Raw genomic sequence first — 20,572 nt, 5'->3', positions numbered from 1 at the left:
GAGCATGTTACACTGGGAAATGAAGGCAGGGGAGATGGTAGTGATATCCCAATTCCATGTGGGGTGATATCCCAATTCCATGTGGGGTGACTCCCCAGTTCCAAGGCACAACAGCTCACGCCTTGCACGGAAGCTTGGTTCCAATCCACACACACTCAGCTGTGCAAAGTTTGGCCATTTGGTCTTCCTACTGAATCAGGGCATGATCCTGCTCCCATAGCCAGCATGCTTCACAGACAAACAACCACATTACTGGAGCAAACCAAGTTGCTTTCCTCTTCCACAGATGCTCACCAGCCCCTTTTCAACACTGCATTGACTTTGTCCTTGAAACCTGCTGCTACATACGAGCTCTGAGGCAGGATTTTATACCAAGACAAGGTATTTTTGAGTTGTTTCCAGCTCAGGAACTATTGAGGTTACTCATTTTCATTTATAAACAATTAAACAAAGGAAACACCTTATAGTGCAGGCTGAGTGGGCTGTGGGGTTATTAGCAACAAAGGCTAAAAATGGTTAGAGAAAGAATATGTTAGCTACCAGGCAAATAGCATTAAGCCTTGAGAACACCGATGAATATGCATTAACGTGATGGATAAAAATCAAAACACTGCTTCCTGGCAGGTCATGGGGAGTGCTGCAGACAACACAGACTGCCTTGTTGGAATGCAGACCAGATACACAGCCTCCTCTTTTCCCTGTAAATTGTACAGAAATTCATGGAGGAAAAAACAAAACCCAACTACTTGCAATCCAGCAGCTTGCACTAAGGAAAATGAAAGGGACCGGTTTCATGCAGCGTCACTCATTAAAAGTCCTGCTCCCACCTCCCATCTACACATTGGAGCACTAATTACATCAATAAATTCAAGTCAGATTGTGATCTAATGGTGCCTTCTGGCCTTTACTATTGAGCGGGCCAGAATAAATTAAATTTAATTGCCACTGTATATACTGAGCCAAGGAAGATAGGCTGGGAAGGGTCATGGAGGGAACTTCTCGCCAAACCCCCTAATCCCAAGCCAGGACTGATGGGGCTGAGTCATTTCCAAAGCTGCTCTGATTTCACAGAAAAAGGGGTAGAAATGTGCATGGGATGAGCTCAGCCGGGACAAACCAGGAGCAGAGAACACGGCATGGAGACCCGGCGTGTGACCTGGCTCTCACACATCGCATCTGGCCAAGGTCTTCTCTGCTGACTTGTGTCAGGTGGGCCCTTGTGTAGGTTTACAAAAGGTAAGCCCTATTTCTATTGCAAATCCACAAGTGATGGCCATCACCGTGGCTCAGGAGCTCCAAAGGACTTCTATTACAGTAACATGGCAAAACAGGAGAAATGATGGCCACTGCTCTCAGGCATGACTCTCCATCTCTCACCTGTGCACATTCTGAGTCATCTCAACTACAGCCTTTCCCAGTATGTGGGAATTAAAGAGTAGCTGTGCTTGTGAGCTCCCAGGGCTGACAGCAGTGCTTGCATGCCACAGCTGAAGCTGGCTTTCTGCAAACTCCTGCCTTCCACGGGAACCACCCGATGCATTCCTGCTGCCTGCTCAGTCAGTCACATATCCATGTCTGGTTTTGTTCCCCAAGGGAAGTCAGATGAGGATTGGGAATGATACAGATAGGACCTAATTAATTCTGAGACATTTGCTCTTGGCAAGCTGGACGAGATAAAGGGAAATTGTCTTCTCTGAGCTACAATAATGAACAACTCAAGCAGGAGGCAACGCATGGTCCAGGACAAGAGCCACAGGACAGCAGAGGAGACCAGAAGGTGTCCAGTCCTTCAGCAGGTATTACCCACGTGAAAATATAACACACTGCAAGGGAGCAGCTGCCAAAAGCTGAATTTGAAGCTGATGCTGGACAAAAGGAGATGTTTTGCTGTGCAGGCTACACAATAGAGATGCTTCGAGCTGAGACTTCTTTAAATGAAGACAGCTTTTGGCTGTGGGGTTGTAAAGCACTGATTACTATAAGAATCTGATCCATGGAGTCTTAAAGCAACCCAATAAAATGACAGCTTCAGAAGCATCTCCCTCTGGTTTGTAGCATCCCCATTAACTGGTTACCTCTCATTTAGTAAGGGTAGGGGTCTCTGAGCCCAAGTAGGCTGTCAAAGGGTCTGCAACTATCAGAGGTCCCGGCAAGGCTCCCTGCAGGTGGGCTGGGAGGCACTGCACCACCACAGCCGCATCCTGCAGCAACAGGGCAGATACGGCAATGGCTTCCACCTGCCCTGTGCAGGTTTTCTGCTTGTGCCTGCTGCTCAGGACCCACATCCCTGAAGGACTAGGAGAGAGCAGGGCAGGGCACTTCCTGGCAGCTGGCACTTTATCCTGGTGAACCATGCCAAAACCCTGCACGAGTGTTATGACGGCATTTCAACTGCGATAACAGCTTATGGCAAGCAGGGCAGCAGGGTCATGTCCCTGACTGCGACCCATCCCAGCCCTCCTCCTTTGACCCTTGCTATGTCCTGTACCCCCCAGCAGTGGCCTTGTCCATTCCCCTGCACTGCCCTGTTACCACTGAGTGGTACAAAGCAACAGAGAGGTGCTTTAATCTCAACACCTTCCCCTCCTGTCTGTGTTGTTCAGCTGGATTTTTGCAGCTTGTTCTAAAAAAAGGGAGAAATGAAGCTTTGGGTAGGAGTTAATCCAAGCAATCCACGCAGCCACTCCCTGCTTTGCCAAACAGCCATAAAACACAAATGAGGGAGGGTGCGGGGAGGCGATGCTCCCTTGGAAATACAGTGCAAAACCAAATCAAATACAATCAAAAGTAAAAATAAGCCCAGCTGGGATGGGACGATGCGTTCACATCTCCACAGCTCCTTGAAGCCCATGTTTGGGGCCTGGCTCCCCAATGTGAGAGCCACCATAACCAACCAGGGACTCCACAAGGGCTGCAGAGAAAGGATGCAGGGAGAAAAGTAAGCCCAAATTTGGCCCCACCCCCCTAAAAATAACCACCGACCCAACATCGCCCAGAGCAGTGCTTAAATGAAATCAGTCATTAGGAGAAAATTGGACCCTGGTGTCGCTTCCGCCTTTGCTTTAAGGAAAGGAGAGCAGCAATTACTGCTTACATATTCAGCAGCCTCCTTGGCAAGCTGAACTAGGCTGCATGGAGCAACGTGCCCGAGACTGATACCCCAGTGAACTGGTTTGGAGCCAGCGCTGGTATTGCTGCGGTCTGCAACATGAAAATACACAGAGAGAGCACAAATGCATGCAAAGGAGTGTGCATGCTGCTCTTCACACCCACCTCCAAACCCACACAGGAGCTAGGAGCTAAATCATCAAATATGAATATTAGCTTGTTGTTTTTCTGGCTCCTCTCCCATCCCCTCCCCAGACAAGAATACAAGATCCCGAGCAAGCTCTTTCCCAACAGGGAGCTTTATTTCAGTGTGTTTCACAAGGTGAAACTGTTTTTGTGCAAGTGTGGTGACACTCGCTGACCAGCTCCGCCAAACCCTGACCGATTTCAGCATTTCTGCCATGCCAAGCCCTGGAGTTTCGATGCAATGTGGGATGCTCTGACATTTCCCCATTGCTGCAAAGCAGACTTGCTTGCTGCCAGCGGTCAGGAGGGGCCCTCAGGGCGTCCTCAACCCTGTACCACTTGTGACAGCACATCCGAGGCAGAAGTTAGGCACCTAGAACATTGCTCCTGTAGATTAACCCATCCCAATGCTAAGCAATGCAGCAGCCTTCCTCGCTGCACTTCCCCATGCATGCATAGCATGGGGTGTCCAGCTGATCAAACAGCACAAGTGTTATGTTTCATTTATTGGCTTTCTTTCTTTAAACTTCGGGATCAAGCCCTTCTTTGGATGAGCAACTCAAGAAACAAGACTGCATCGGTGGGAGCCACCTCTGCTCCCAGCCCAGCGGACCACAACCCATCCCCAGGACGCAGCCTGGCACTGCCTCAGTGCTTTCTATTAAAAGCAACCAGGCAGACTCCTTGGCCACAAACTCCCACGCAGACCCCTTTCTCAGACATAAAGCTGTTTCCACGCACAGACCACATAGGAGACGAATGTTTATGTTTGGCTGAAATACGTGCGCATCGGCAGGACCGCAGTTTTGACGTTGGAAGAGGGAGAATGAAAGGGGGTGGGGGGGAGAAAACCCAACAACCACAAAACATTTGGCCGAAAAGCCCTGAACCGTTTGATGATGGGCTTTTCCCATGAACCCCCACCTGTGAAATGCAACAGGGCAGAGCTTGGGAGCTCCCCTGTCTTATTGTGCCACTGCAACACCTCTGGGGGCCTTACTGTATTGTTGCAGTGGGCCAGCTGTGCATCAAGCAGGACGTGACCTTAACACCATGAGGGAACACCAGCTGCCAGCCTGACTCATGGCAGAAATCACAAGAGCTGTAATTCCCAGCACAAGCAAATCTCAAATTCTTCAGTTTCATAGATTTATATACGTATATACAGCTGCCAAATCCTAAACTACCCCAGATCTTCCTCCCTCTTTCCAGAGATCCTCTTGTACTCCACAAACCTTAAAACAAGAAAAAAAGAGGGTTTTGCATCTCTGAATTTCACTCTTGCTGCACAACCCCAATGTGATAGCTGTGCCATGCCCTGATTTTGGCAGGAGCCTGCTGCACTGCACGCCCCATCCACCAGCACCACTGAAATGACAGCACTCACATAAAACTGCTTTCTGTATTCTTCCCTCTTATTGTGGCACTCATCATAAAGCGAGGCACACCTCTGGGCCTTGCAAGATGTTTTATTCTGCTCCTGGCCAAGTGAGTTTGCAGAGGCATCTTGGAGACTTGATGGTGAGATTCAGATTGCAGCATGAAATATTAAAGCAGTTTTTTCACTAAGCTGGTACACAGTTGTGTACGGGGATTTATAATACGACCAAAAAAAGCCTGCTTTATTCTGGCTGTACATAACTTGACAATGCTATTCACAGAAGAGAAAAGCAGCTCCCATGCAAGCACTCGCCCAGCAACAACACAGCACAGATTGCAAGTCCTTTCTCCAGTACATGAGCAAGGAGGAGCACCCAGCCCGGGGAAGCACAGTGCTGTAAATCCGCTTTTCTTGGAGAAAGCATCCACATGGCAGAGCGAGACATGATCTGTCTTAAAACTCTCCATCCTCAGAGCAGCATCATCTGCTTTGACAGCCCAGCAGAAATGCAGAGCAGGGGGTGGATACTGGCTCTTGTGGGGCCACCTCTGCCCAAGAAGCAAGGTTGGGTGCAAGGAGAAGATGCCTGCTGGGTGCTCACACAGCCCCTCACCCCACCACCACTGCAGGGATTGATGCTGCTCAGTGCACAGATGCATTAAACTGGGGGAGGTGCTGCTGGAGCAAAACTTTGCTTAATTTTGGAGGATTAAAACCAAACCTTGTTGAGACTTTCCCAGCCAACAAGACAGCAAGCAGTGCAGCAACACCAACAGTTCACCATTAAAAGGTTAAATCTAACCGGCGGTGAGCTCAGCATCAATGCCAGATCTCAGTGGATCACAGATCACCTCCCACTGAAGCTCCATCAGATCAGCTTGGGCAAATGCCACTTATTTCAGGAACAAGGACAACAGACAGGTAACCACAGACAAGACCCAGTTTGGGAACCTAAATAAATACATATGTACATTTCCTAATACTCACTAGGGTGCTAAGTGACCCGATTCTAGAAAGCACACGCATGCCTTTTCCCAGCAGGTGGGCAGATCTGTGGTCCTTCTTTTGCAAAAACAAACACTAAAACACATGGGCTGCTGGTGGGAGGAAGACATATTTTTCCCACTACAACTCCACGGAGTGTTCTGGGGCAAGAGGAAGCCTCACCTCCTCTTCTTCCTCCATCCCAGCTCCACTCTTAGCACCCAACACTGCCACAAGCTGATATCCAGTTCTGTTCCATTTCCATCCCTGGTTTTGTTCAAATAGGGAAGAAATACACACACTAAGCTAAAAACCACCACCACAAGGCTGACAACACGCAGACACGAAGCCCACCTCAGCGTACCACCATTTCAGAAGCCTCCCAACACAGCAGGACTGCCTTCCAGCGAGCAAAGGCACTGCCACAAGGAAAGCTCCTATCTCAGTATTGCTCTGTTTACCCCAAAGGATGTGGATTTAAGTCGCTGCATTTCTGAGATCACTGCAGGCTCCAAGCACTTACTTTGATGATGCAAAGCTTTTGTCAATAAAAGCTCAGCAAACCTGGCAAGCAGAGAGAGAGAGTGGAGCGGCATTTCCCACTGTTGGAGGATATTTGTTTGCCAATTAGCCTTTTCCTGGAGAACAACAGCTCAATACAAGCTTTGCTTTATTTTAATTTCTCCCCTCACCCCTCCTCCACCCTCCTGCTTCTCCAACGAGTATCTGGACTCTGACTTTGATTTATCATATGCAAAGCCTCACTGCTGAACGTTCCATTTCACTGCTCCCCATTTCAGTGGTAATCCTCGGGGTGAGATGGGCTCTCCCGCTGTAGAACCAGGGAGGAAGGAAGGCAGGTTTTTCCTCTCTTAAGCTCCTTAATTAATCTGACATCGCACACAGTGCTTTTGAAGCCGTTCAGCAGCAAACACCTGCAGTACAGCAGCTCAGCAACGTCTGGGGCCACCACCACGGCATGGAATCGAGGAGCTACCAGCTGAATCCCCAATGGCCAATCTAGGGTCATGTTTGGGGATTTTCGGATTATCCATGCTTAAGGTAAGGCTACTAGAGCTGCTGGTATTTACACAACTCGTGGCGTGCAGCAAGCTTGTGTTTATTCTTTCCAAATGGAACTGGTTGAAGCTGCCATAAAAAGGAGACCATACTGAAAGGGGCCCTGAAGGGCTGATCTCTGAGTAGATTATTAAACTTCTGGTCCAGAAAGTGCCCAAAGCCAACGAAACAGATTCATTGGGTCTATCAATAGCCCTACACGCCACAAGCCATGTGAAATGCTTATTTGCCTTTAAACATTATAAAACACTGATATTAATCCAGAACGATTTTTGCACCCGAAGTATGAATTTGGGGTTGAGAATTCCTTGATCAAAATGTCTGATAGCAGAAATTCCCCACCGGCAACTCACAGCACAAATACCTCCCACTGCTTCAGCAGACAAAGGCTGGGAAATATACGTGAACTCACATCGACGCGACGTGATGCTGCACAACTGCACCAAGATGGCTCGGGGAAATGAGAAGAGCTCCAGCACTGCGTCTGCTCCTCGCCAGGCTGGTAAAAGCAGCAGTTTTTATCACATTAGACTGTTATGTATCACATAAAGACTGTTTGCATTGGAACATAAGAAAAAAAAAAATAAAAGCAGGCAACCATAGCGGATGAATCTAATTGGAAGGCTTGGGTGTATTTTTTCAGCACAATATGATATAGATGATGGCAAAACCTCCGCTTTGAAGAGGATGGATGCAGGCTTTCCATTAGAGATGCTCAAGCCCGCTTCCTTATAATTCAGCACTGGCCCAATCAAGGCACACCACATTCATTGACTATCCTCCCACTGACTGGGAAGTGCAAAGTCTCGCTTTAAGCCTGGCCAACCCATCTGCTGCCAGGGATGGGTCGAGCACTGGCCCTTCCTTAACACAGCACACAGACAGAAGCATCCACCCAGTGAAAATCCCAAGGGGATGCATTTAAAAAATCAATATAGGCCATTTAGGTGCTTAATCCAGGAAAGTATCAGCATCAGCAGCATCGATATAAACCAAATTTAAGCACAGCAAGTACACACACAGGCTTTGTTTCCTTGTGCATTGATTGAGCCTAATCTGTCTTTTCCCTCAACATTTTCAAGTCCAAATGGAGTATTAGTCGCGCTGCTGATGCTTCAGGCACCCTGTCTGCCTCATCTCTGCAGCCTCTTTGATGCAGTGCTGCTGTTTAAAATCAGACCTCTTCCCTCCATGATCAAATACTCCCGGTAAGGAAACCCCCCATGAAGGTGCAAAATCGCAGTGACAGCAGCCATCTCCCCACCAAGGTGACATAGAAAAGTGTTGGGTTTGTTTTTGCAGGTATGGGGTTGCACTCACTGTAAGTCACAACACTAAAGTTCCCATTCCCTGTTGATATTTACGTAACGATCTCCCTTTTCATTAAAACTGGGAAACAAGCAGCCTTACAATTACAGGGAAATGCCTGAAAAGGGTACCCTTAAGAGGCTCAGACACTCCAAGAGAAGATAAAATTAAAAGCTTCAAACGCAGTTATCTCATCTTTTGAAGATAAGATAGCAGAATTTGGCATTCCTCTGTTTGGGTCCTGACACCCCACAAGCACAGACACCTCCCCAGCCATGGCTACAGGCACAAGAAAGCCACAACATCACTGGTTTCTGCAGGGATACGGCACTGAGCTCTGCCCTCCCCCATCACCCAGTCTTCAGCTCTATGGAGACACCTCAACATCACCACTTTGTTCACCTCCACACATCCTCAAGCCACTCTTGAACGCTCTCTGCCTTTTCCAGACTCCTAGTGCAGATACCTTAACACTTGGGATGGGAGGCCAACACTTCTCTCCATCAACACCAGCTCAATCAGCTCATAATAGAAAGAAAACAAAGCCTTCAGCTATGGTGTCCCTGTTCATTGCAAGGAGCTGGACTGGAGGATCTTTAAAGGTCCCTTCCAACTCAAATGATTCTGTATTCTATGATTCTCTGTGAGGGTTTCCAAGCCCTGGTGGCAGAAGAGGCCTTCACTTCTGCTCTCATACAGCCTCATGCTACTACTGGTGACCAGTAGTCTGGTGACATTCCCTGAAAGCTGACCTTTCCTCTTGGCTTCAGGGTGACTTACTGACTGCTCCCCAGTGTAAAAAGTGAAAAAGACACCCCCAAACACTCCTTACATATTTCTTCTGCAGCACTTGCAGAGAAGTCCATCACCAAGTTTCTGGCTGCAGCTTTCCGTTGGCCCCAAGACAACACAAAGCTCAGCAGGTCTAACCAAGCCTGAAACCCAGCGAACTGAGCTTTATTCCTCAATTTTGTGCTTCATCATACACATGATAGGAGGGTCAGGAGCCGGCCAAGCAAATGCCGCAAGCATGGAGAGCGGCATTCACTCAGCTCACAAAGCGGTTAATGGCCGTAATAATAATAAGAAATAAATAAATAAAACAGCAAAGCGAGCGGAGACGCTGACTTCTGGCTCGGGGGCTGCAATGGAGACAGATCATCTGTGCTCGGATGCCCACCAGGAACGTTTTCAACACTCAGCCATGAGACGGAGGTGCCACAAGGGCTGGCTGGGGGAGGCTGCTCTGGGCCTGGCTCCCACCACCAGGCTCTGCTGGGGAGACCCACAGGGCCACCCTCTGCTGCCAAACAGGCCGGCATCCACCTCCGTCTCAAAGGGTTTTCCTCTGTGTCCAGCCTCGGTAGTCCACTGTTCCGCATGAACGCCATGGTTTGGATGCCCTGCACATATACACGGAGAGGGAATTACGCTGAGATCATTTGTGAATTTGTGGCTGACCAAGAGGGAAGGAAATTTAATGGCTCTGGGATAACAGCACGTTCCAGCACAAGAGCTGTAATGTCACCACAGGAGCTTACAGAAGCTTCACACTAGGTTTGGGTACCTGTAAGCTCTCAGTTTGCTTCCGCACAGCCAGAGTTCACTACAGGAACACAACACACCCTGCAATAATTGTCCCTAATGACAAAATCTCACAAAATTAGCGCATTTTTGAGCAGATTTTTTGAGCTAGCAAGAGCTACCCATCCCCATCAACTGCAACACTGCAGCTGCAAGAGTGGGGAGAAGAGGAAAAAGCACCTTCCAGACAAACACAGGCAACTCTACGGAGTTGAGTGACCCGTGGGGGGAACAACCCCTCATCACCAGAAGCACACAACCAGATTCCAGTAGTCCTACCAACGTGTCACATGGGTGAGGAATGCATGCTATGCAAATCCAGCCTGAGACTGTTCCCTGTCTAATCTAGCTTTAGATTCAAATGCTTATTACCATGGTGTCTAATTGGGTAACACATAACAGCGAGTTTTAGTTTGGGCTCCCAGTCCTTCATCTCTCTTCTTATTAGGGAAAATAAGGCACCATATTTCAAATGGAAAGAGAATAAATGTAAAAACATATTGACATCTACCAGTAACAACCAAGCAGATATGCAAACATTTGGCAGCTCACCAATAGCACAACGAGCACTGATTCCTGTTCACACCTCAGTGCATCCCCCTGGCTGGTCTTAAGGGTTTCTCCCTTTCCCCTATGAGGTCTCACACATCCATGGAGGACTTATCTGCTAGCAGACTGCTCCCAGAAGTACCAAGCTTTGCTGGTTCCAGGTAAGCAAAGCACCTTACAGATTCTCTGGGCACCCATGCCAGAGCCACCAGAGGCTAGGTAACATGCTCCAGTCTGGAGACATATGCTGGTTTGGAGAGGGTGGGGGTGCTTTGCTGCATTGGGGTATGCAGCAGGATGCAGGGACCACACATCATTCCCAGAGGTCATATCTGTCTGTTTGCTGGCAGCAGCCACATAGCAGGGTTCACGCCATGACAAACAACCTCTTCGTCCCTACCTGCACCGAGCATGGTGATACACTTCATTTCCAAGTCTGTTGAATACAGCTGGTCTGTCCAAGCTGTATGACATCTTCAGTACCTGCAGGATACAACCAATACCCCAACTCTCTTCCCCACTATGTAGCCATGACTCAGCCACCATGAAACAACAGCTGTTCAGCCTGCCATGACAAACAGCACACCGACATGCAACTAGCTCCAGCACAGACTCAAGAAATGCAAATATTGTTACCAGCCTCTGAAGTCATATACAGGACTGCACTGACCTTGCTACGTTAAAGAAATCGCACCTGGCGGGGGAAGCAGCACCATGAATATCTGAACTAACAAAGAGGAGGTTTGTGCCGGTGAACCTATGCCATATAAACTATATTTATATTAAGGCTGCAAGATGAACTTACATTTATTAGACAGCAGAGAATACACGTGGGCAAGCATTTTCCCCCTGCAACACCTATGTGTCTGCGCAGAGTCCTGCAGCGTGGGCTCTCCGGTGTAATGTAATGCATTAAACCCAACTAAAGCACTCTTTATGGCTTGGGTGTTCATAACATTTATGCCTGTTCCCTGGCGTCTAGTACAGACTGAGTTTTCATTGCATCCCTTCCCTTAATAGAAGCCTCCACAGCACCCTTCTAACACGATGCCTGTTTTGACAAAACTTGTGGCAGCTCCCCATATTGGAGATGAAAATCAGCCTGGAAGGAAGGACAAAATCAGCCGATGGAGATAACAAATTGTCAGCGGAGGGGGAGGAGAAACATCATTAAGGCTTCCTCTCATTAGGAAACTGCTAAAAACCATAGGTTAACTTTAAAAGATGCACGTTATTACTGTGAAAAGCAAGGCAGCTGACATTCTACCTCTCAGGCACATGTGCTCCATGCTTCATAACCCACTGATCAAACATTCTAATGCTTTGGAAAGAGAAGAAAAACAAACCCAAAGGAATATAAGGCTGCAGCTTGGAGTGTTTTCACAAGCCTTTTCAGAGACCAAGCTGGATGGTGAGGGCTGACGGGGCTGTCCCTCTGTGTCTGTGTCTCATCACCTCCTCCAGCTCAAAGCAGCATCTAGAGCAAATCTGGGGGACTTTTCCTCCATGCTCCTGCAGCTGAGGTGACAGCAGGGAAGGTTGGATGTAGTGGAAAGATCTCCTTCTTTGTCAGACTCCCCATCCAAGGACATGGATGGAGGTGCTAGTAGGGATTCCTTCCCAAATGAACCAGAGAAATATATTTGCTTGGCCTTCAGGCCTGAGCACCCCAACAAAGTCACACTCATTTGTGAGCCTAAAAAGAAAGAGTTGACATTCCCATATTGACAGTCATTATCACTTCTCAATCCAATTCCTTCCCCAAGATGGCTGCCTCAGAGAGGGTCCTTCATCCCACTACAGCACAGGAAACCACGGACAGTCCACATACACATACATTTCCAAGGGGAAAGAAAAAACATTGTTCATAGCCTCCAGTGCTGCATTTTTGATCATTGACTGTGACGCTGTGGATAACACACATGTTACATGCACACACTGCTCACAGAGAAACAGAACAGCAACCTATTTGAGACGTAAAAATAATTTAATGAATAAGTATATTTAGATTTATAACCCCACAGCAGCTTTATTTATAGGGATGCCAATCACTTTTACACAGATATAAAACAGGCTGGCAGAATGCCTTCCTCTATATCCAGAAACCCATCTGTAACAAATCTAAGCCGTGATATCTCTGCATACATTTGGCCAAACAATAACGCTGCCTGCCATCTTGACATCAAATGTGCAGATGGGCTGGGGGAGCTCTCCAAACCTGCCACACAGCCATAGATGGATGCTTTTCACTTTTACCTATTATAAACCAGTTGGAGAAAGTAGGAGATGAAGGAAAACCAGTCCCCATCTGGGCTGTGAGAATGCTAATATTAATGCAATGCCAACTGGAGAGCAAGCCAGTCTCCATCTGGGGACAGGTGAACTGCCTTCAGAACCTCTCACCAGTGAAACTAGAAGCAATTCTGCAACAAGAAAAAGACCCACTGGAGCTTTGCAGCACCTTTGAAAGGTGAGGTATTAAGCTAGGGCTCTTCTGTACAGCCTTCTCAATCCACACATGAGAAACAAAGCTAGGACTGAGGATGATGCAGGAGAAATTAATTGAAAGTCATCACTTGGCTCTCAGTCTTAAAGCACACAAGACTTCTGCTACTCTACCACCACTGCCCAGCATCCTGCAGCCTCATCTACAGCCTGCAGACATCAAGGAGAAAGGTTGCCATTTACTTCTATGGGTTTAGCGTTGCAGCCAGCTGAGGATGCAAGCCCAGCACACACCAGTCACACGTGTTGTCAGATGGGTTTGGGGGATTTGGTTCTTTTCATCATCTGGAGAAGAGCTCTCATTCTGAAAATACAAGTCTACTTCACCAGAAACAAAGCAAAACCACACTGCATCCCAGCAGGGCTTTGGGGGTTTGGTCATCTCAGGCATTGGGTGACATGGGGACAACACCACATCAGACACAGGCTGTGGGTAAAAGCACCCTCATCCATAGAAGTCACCCCACTCTGGCAAATGCCAAGGCTGAAAATGTTACTCTGGAATATCACTTTGAGTGGCTCTGGGCACAAACCCAGCATTCATTTTCAACACTTATTCAGCAAATGATTTGAATAAACTGAGAAGGGCTCTCTCACACAGCCCGACGGCATTATTTGATAGATTTCTGCCCTTGCTCCTTACATTATTTATGAGAAAACAACCCTCAACAAATGCGATCGCCTTCCAGTTCAGTGAGTAGATTTACCTGTCCCTGCGCCTCGGGGACAAAGCAACACCTCAGGGTCCATTCTGTTCTGATTCCACTGCAGTGTTATGCTACAAACTGTTTACAGGCTGACATTCGCTCTGATTCATGCTCGGAAATAAATATGTCTAAAAAAGTAATTGATGGCAAGGAAAAACAGAAACACAACAGCAGTTTTCTCGCTCTCACAAAGCAAAAGCAAGGGAAAACAACCAGATATGGAGCCACGGCATCCTCGGTTCAAATGTTTTCCAAAACATTTCCAAATGTTTTCCAAAATTTCCAGTTGAAGCTTTTCACAGCCAAGCTGTAACACCATCGGAGCTTGTTTGCAGCTCGGGATGTATTTCAGCATAGTGCTGCAGTGCTTCGGGGCCATGCACTGGGATGGCTGGCAATACCTTTCTGGCAACACACTCGCCAAAAAACACCCAAAACTCTTGTGTAGAAAACACAAGGCTGAGTCGGATGGGGTGCCAGGAAACCTGATCTAGAGATCAATTTAGTGGCTGGTGATCCTGCCCGCAGCAGGGGAGCTGAAACTATATGGTCTTCAAGGTCCTTTCCAACCCAAACCATTCCATGATTGTATGATGAAAACACAGCATTTCAAAGGAAAATTGTCACAGCTTTCTCAGTAGGGCATCTTCCAGCATGACAGAGCTTGACTGCCACATGGATATTCAAGAAGTCAATGAATGTACCTCTTTCAACTTGCTTCTGGACACAATCAAGCCCCAGAGCAGGCTGCTTTACAAAGGAACCCTATCAACTGTACTTGGGCTTTGGATTAGACCTTCCACAGAACAGAAAAAAGCTTTGCTCGAGGATGATAAAGTCTAGACACCACAATATATTTTCCATCTGATGCAGCAAACCTAAAAAGCCCTCCCTTGATCTCAGACTGCCACGATCAAAGCCATTATCCCATTCGGAGCCCTTCTGAAACTTTAGCTTCCAAATGTGCAAGTTATTTTTAAAATCTAAACCAGGCCAAGCCTCTTGTTTGGAGTTTTATGAGGAAAATGGGGTGTGCGTGTCCCAATCCTTCCCCCCACATCTGGGAGTGGCTGGCGGTCAGCCTGCACATGGGGAGGCTACATGGGAGGACGTGGTCTGTTCTCCCAATGATGGCCAGCAGGCATCACGGATATTCCCCATCCTTGATTGAGATGAAGGATTTTGGAAGGCAAACATCCTCTGCATCCTCACCCTGCAATCTGTGTTTGCCTGCAGCATCCTTCATCACATCTTCCATTCTCCCCAGTGAGTGTTTCACTCAACTAAGCAGCTTCTACAGCAGCAACACATGATAAGTTGCCTCTTTTTGATCCCAGTATCAGCCTGACCTCTTCCCAAATGCCATCAGAGCAGCCCTGGGTTAGCCATAGGCAAGGATGAAGAGGACAGTGGTCAAAGACTCTTCATCCTCACTGGCTTCTGGAGAGCCAAAAGCAGCACTACACATTGAACATCACAGGTGCTCTGGGAGGTGTCATCTGAAATCACAGAATGGTTTGGGTAGGAAGGGAACTTAAAGTCCACTTAGACCCATCCAACCTGGCTGTGAGCATTGCCAGGTATGGGGCACTCACAGCTTCTCTGGGCAGCAGTGCCAGTGTCTCACCACTCCTAACTGTGATGATTTTCTTCTTTATATTCAAAGGACATATAGTTAGCATGGAAATGAGATGGATTTCAAGCTCTGCTCCCATCCATGTACAAGTTTTGCTTGACCTCCTGAAGCTGGGCAGATGCTGATGGCCCCACTTCACACTCGCATCAGCTCCTTCCTTTCATGGGAAGGCAGTGAGCAAAGCCACGCCGCACATCCATAATGCCTGACAGGAGCTAATTAAAGCACAGTTACTGACCTCAGGACAGAAGCCAGACAGAGAAAATTTATGGTGTGCATCACACAGGCAAACGGAGGAGCTGATCGTAATGGCAGCTCCTGGCTTTAGAAGGCTGCAGGAGCACATCTATCACCAGCACCAGCGTGCCCACCCCCCAAAGGCTCACACACGGGCTATCTGACGCGATAAATTACATGGCCGACAAGACAGCACTGCAACTGCTGGCACAGTTTCCCAAGGAAGTAAAACCAAGAGTAAAATGATTGAGCCCCATACGTTGTCCTCTGGGCCGCTGCCAGCCCTGCTTGCCCCATGTTGCTATGACCCCTCTGCACAAGCTGCGCTTGGGACCGTAGTGATAAACATTAAAGGAAAAAAGTCACGTTATTGATTTAGGTTCCATGTGTGAATGAGGTGAGGCTCCAGCACCACACCTGTCACACAGCCAGGTTTTTCTTGCCCTCTTTTCCTGTTCAGCAATGTTTTTCTGTGCCCCTCTTGCATTATGGAGGGGGGAAATTGATACACTGTCCTCCCTTCCAAAACCCAACATGCAAAGAAAAACCAACCTTACTACGAGGCCTGGCAAACTTAGAGCAGTAATTTACGTCCAAGTAGAACTCTGTTTTTTATAAGGAATACCACTGAATTAAGGAGTCAAAGGTGGAACTGTACAAGGCAAAGCAAAAGCCCTTTATTTCACCAAAACGACACCGAGTAACAGATCCTGCCAGTTAACTGGGGTATACGCGAAGGCTTGGCTGAAAGCAAGCTCATTAAGCTGGCTGGTTCGTTAAGTGCCAACCAAAACAGGCAGTGCTCTGATCATTGCACGAGGGGCTGGGAAGCAAACACAGCACTCACTTAAACCAGTGATAACCAAGGAAAATCCTTCCAGCTCACCCTCCCCCCAACAGTGCAGCATCCACCCCCAATATGTTTTATGATTTACTTACACAAGCAGCATGACAGATAACTTGGAGGAAATCAGATGCTTAATGATTAAGCGACACTTAGGCAGCGCTCAGAAACACATAAATACGCCCTTTGGAAACCCTGCAACAAAAACAGAAGGTATAAACAGACAGTAACTAATTATTCTGATTAAATCTTGGAAGACCTGAAATAACCGACCCAGCCAGACTGCGGCAGAACAAAGCCGGTGTGTGCCCGGCCTGCTGGTGAAAATAAGTCACACCCAAACAAAAGAATTCACCAAAATAAAAACAAGTGTTTTCTGTTTGTACGTGTGTATCTTAAAGTCCACGCCGATAGGAAACCTCTACGGTACCCTGGAGGGATCCGTCACCATCAGCTAAAATTAGACATCAATGAAAGCAAAGAGGGTAAACACGGGTTGCTCCAATGCGTGCTTGCACAACGACACTCCCACTACTCGCTTTGGAGTGGCACATTGGGTTTTTTATCCCCTAAAGGCCACAGAAACTGAAAACAGAGCTTTTCTGAATTAAAAGAAATTAGAGAGTAATAACTAAGGAGTGTTGCTGGGAAAAATGGGAGGCGGTGGGAGTTCCGTCTTGCTGCAGAGCTGCCCGGATGGGATGCGGTGTGATAAGGTGCAATGGGATGCTCAATGCAACCGTGGGAAGAAGCAGCACATCCCACCAACAGATTCTCTGCCACCACGGGCTTGATTTATCCTGGTCCCAGGTGCTGGAAGCCTCTGTTACAGCAGATATCGCACCCAGAACAAGACAAGGGGATGCTCACAGCAGATGCTGCTCTGCTCTCCTCGCCTTGGTGGAAAAACATTGCTTTCCTCCTCCCTTCCTCTCTGCCCTCCTCCTACCGCATTAAATACCAGCAGGCCTCAGGGGAATATTTAATCTCAAACCTCAGTAATCAATCAGTTCACCCTAACACATGAGAAAGAGCCACAGCAGTAAGCATCAAATCCCATTTCTACCCAGCAATAGCACATTTTAATTACACACATAAAATGAGCCTTTTAACATAAATCCCGATCTGACGCCCCCCGGCCCTGGGCTGGTGGGTGGGGAGGGACACAGTGCCAGGGGAAGAACATGAGGACAGGGAGAGGAAGGGGAGGAGAAACCACTCTGGCATCTATTTGGAATGACAGTTTCATAGGGCTGCTCTGGTTTGCGGGGTGCACAGTAATGCTTCGCCCCTACCCAGCAATGCTGGGCCGCATCCCAAGTGGCACAGCTCACAAACAGCGATGCGAAGCACACATCTATTTTAAATATAAACACACGCACAGACTTTTCTAATATGGAGGAACAAAAGAGGGGACGTCCTGCTGAAACATCGTGTGTCGCTCAGCTGCTCTCTGTGGCAATGAAGGAAATCAGAACCAGAGCCCACGCACATGCCTGCTCGCCACGGTGAGCTTTGGCTCTGGAAACATCTCGGGATCACTAACACCAGTACCAAGCAGTCCAAACCACCACGAGGATCGGGCAGAAAACACCTCCTTGGGGATCTTGGAGGTCTTTTCCAACCTCAGTGATTCCACAGCTCTAACCGCTGCTCCATTCCTGCTGGATCACGATGCTCAGATAACGCCAAGCACGCTCAGGTTTGGAGATGGCGGTGATATCTTTGACTTCTTCACATGCAGCAAAGCTGTGTTTTCAAACCCTCTTTTTCCAGGCAGGTCCCACATGGCAGGCTCCTTACGCACACATGCACGTATCGCATTCAAAAGACGCACGCTCCCCGATTTGCAGGAGCGGTTTTCAGAAGGGGATGTGGTGTGGGGCAACAGGAATTTTCCAATTCCTCCCAACAGGAAATGCCAAGTTGAGATCCGAAAGGCGGATTTACCTGTAACTGAGATTCCTGCAAAAAGCAACCGCTCCCTCCCTCCTTTATTTTTGGCATCGCTTTCCCCGAGACTTGTAACATCAGGAATTGCTTGGCATGGGGACAAATTCCTCAAGCTCCACACGCATACCTAGAGCAGCTATTTCACCCTGAAAAGCAGGGCTCTGTAGGGACGTTTGGGATGGAGATGCTCAGATGCTCGGTATCTAGAGCAAAGCAAACCTCCCAGGCACAGAAGCAAAGATGGATTTATTGATTCGTGGAAAACGTCCTTATGAATTACTTCATTCAGATCAACAGGACAAAACAAAATCAGAGCTATCTGACAGCGGCACTGCAAGAGCTTCAGTCCCAATTTCAGTCCACTCCTGCAGGGGAAAACATGCTTTAAAACAAGATGCTGCTATCAGGGTTTCATGAACAGCCAGGCTAGATCAAGGGCATCAACATGAGTATGAGGTAGGTGCAGGAAGGTGAAGCTGCCTTTTGTAGGAGCGAGAGCAGCTTGTTAGGATTCAAACTGCTGTCCATGGCTCCAAATCACCTTCTGAAACCATTTACCAAGCTCCCCGTTTTCTGATCATCTGCCAGTTTTTAAATCAGCATCCACTTGAGATCTATTTTTGAAACAAGCAGCGAAAAGGGGAAGGAATGATGGATGTCACCCTGCAGGATCGTACCTCCACAAGTGCTGCAGGAACGCCTTTTCCTCTAACAAATTCCCCTGCTGGGGATATTAAAATTGCAATTATCTGTGCGCATTTAACACGGGGCAGTGAATTCTGCAGTGAAGCATCCTGCATGCACAGGAGACTAGTTCTGGGATGCCCACACCATCCTGCCCATATACCAGCCAGCACAGGGTGACAAGGGTGTGGGGACAACCCCCCACCTCATGGCACCTTGGCTACAAGCTGCTCTACTCTCAAGGCACCTGCAAGGCACAAACCATGCTGCACTCAGAAAGCTGTTCTCTGGTGATGGTGAAGTTGGACCAATGGGTTCTCCACACCTCGGGCATGGCATAACCTCATGAGGGTCTGTGGCACCCTTCTGGACACTGGGATGATGTACATTGACCTCCACAGCTCTTCAGCCTTGAGGAAGAAAGAGCAGGGGCCAGGACAGCAGGATAACACACAGATAAGGCTGAAGACAGGCTTGTTTTTACATCTTCCTCCCAGGAACTCACATCACTTGTCACATCACATCACGTCACCATGCAGCACCAGCAAGGTCCCACCTCACACCCTATCAGACAGCACCTAAGAAACAAAACCACCCTACATCTTACACTTTACGTTGGTTCTTTTCATGAGGTTTTTGGGTTTTGGTCACAATGAGAGTAACACACCAAAAATGACACGTGTCCCCTCATTAAGACAATTGTCCTCTTCGATAAGGCACCAGGGGCTTCGGTATGCCAGGCTGGCAATGTTGTTGGGTTGCAATCAGGAGGGTTGTGATGGGGAAAAATTAATCAAAGGGAGCACAGTTTACACTAAGTTTTAGTTCCCTCCTTCCCTCTGGGCAGTGCTTCTTAATGTTTGAGCACATCAGAGAAACCTGGTGGTCACCAGAGAAGATACTGGGTTTCACGCTGCTTCTCTGCAGTTGCTTTACAAATAAACAAAGAAAGAATGAATGCCTGCACCCTGAAAACACCCCACAGCCCTTCATCCAAGCAGAGCACAGATCCAGCTGCTCCACAATCTTATCTCAATGCAGAAACAGTCTGGGATGAGATACAAGGGTTCCCTGAAGGCATGGTTTATTAAAGGCATCTTTAGCACGTTTTCTTCAAAAACAATGCAATAAAGCACCATTCCTGGATGGGTTTTCACTGCAGCAGCTTAGGAAAACCCAATGAAGGCAGGGCTGTGGGGACACATCAGCCACCACCCATAACTGGAAAGCCAATGTGATTCTTCCTAGGCTAAAACAGCAACCCAGGGACCAAGGGGCACCAAAGCACCTGCAGGGACCTGAAGGCAGCAGTGACCCTACAGAGCCTCGTCCCCACTCAGAGCCACCCAGAGTGATGGGGACACGCACCAATGGGCATTATGGAGAGCACAGAAAGCTTCCTATTTATTCACCACGCATCTGCCCCTGCACCACGTATCCTACCACCAGGCTCTGCACGCCCGTAGCCAGATGTACTTGAGGCCAGGTTTCGACAAGCGGAGCTACAAAAGCACAGAACAAAGAGGCACCAGTTTGCACACATCCCCGGGAACTTCCCTGCAACCAACGCTTTTTGTTTATCCAACACGCGATCTCTACACGTTCAGCTATTTTAATCCCACCCGCTATTAATGGATGTTAAAGGCGGTTGGGTAAGATGTTCAACAGAAATCTCATTTAGAGATCAAGACAAGCTTAATTGGTTTCTAGCCAGACCTGCACAAAGATGGGTTACTCCACAAATACAGTTGCTAATCTGCGCATTATACTCCATAAGCCCCCACTGACAAAGAAAAAGGGGGGAAAAAAAAAAAAGACAAGATGCA

General features: G+C 47.9%; 1 protein-coding gene across 6 annotated transcripts in view; it reads right to left on the bottom strand.

Annotated features, from left to right (window-relative positions):
• DAAM1 (dishevelled associated activator of morphogenesis 1) overlaps positions 1–20,572 on the bottom strand; it is a 77,532-nt gene that overhangs the window by 49,503 nt on the left and 7,457 nt on the right. For 3 of the 6 annotated variants that reach the window (XM_072337788.1, XM_072337792.1, XM_072337793.1), the window contains exon 2: positions 16,205–16,304. The exons of 1 other annotated variant lie outside the window; for it this stretch is intronic. The gene's annotated coding sequence lies outside the window, so the exon portion shown is untranslated. Of the gene's footprint in view, positions 1–7,151; positions 7,239–16,204; positions 16,305–20,572 lie in introns of all 6 variants that reach the window. 2 more of the 6 variants (XM_072337789.1, XM_072337791.1) reach the window with 2 other exon arrangements.

This window comes from Excalfactoria chinensis, chromosome 5 (genome assembly GCF_039878825.1).
Source record: "Excalfactoria chinensis isolate bCotChi1 chromosome 5, bCotChi1.hap2, whole genome shotgun sequence".
NCBI lineage: Eukaryota > Metazoa > Chordata > Aves > Galliformes > Phasianidae > Excalfactoria > Excalfactoria chinensis.
This window is presented reverse-complemented; position numbering and strand designations above follow the sequence as displayed.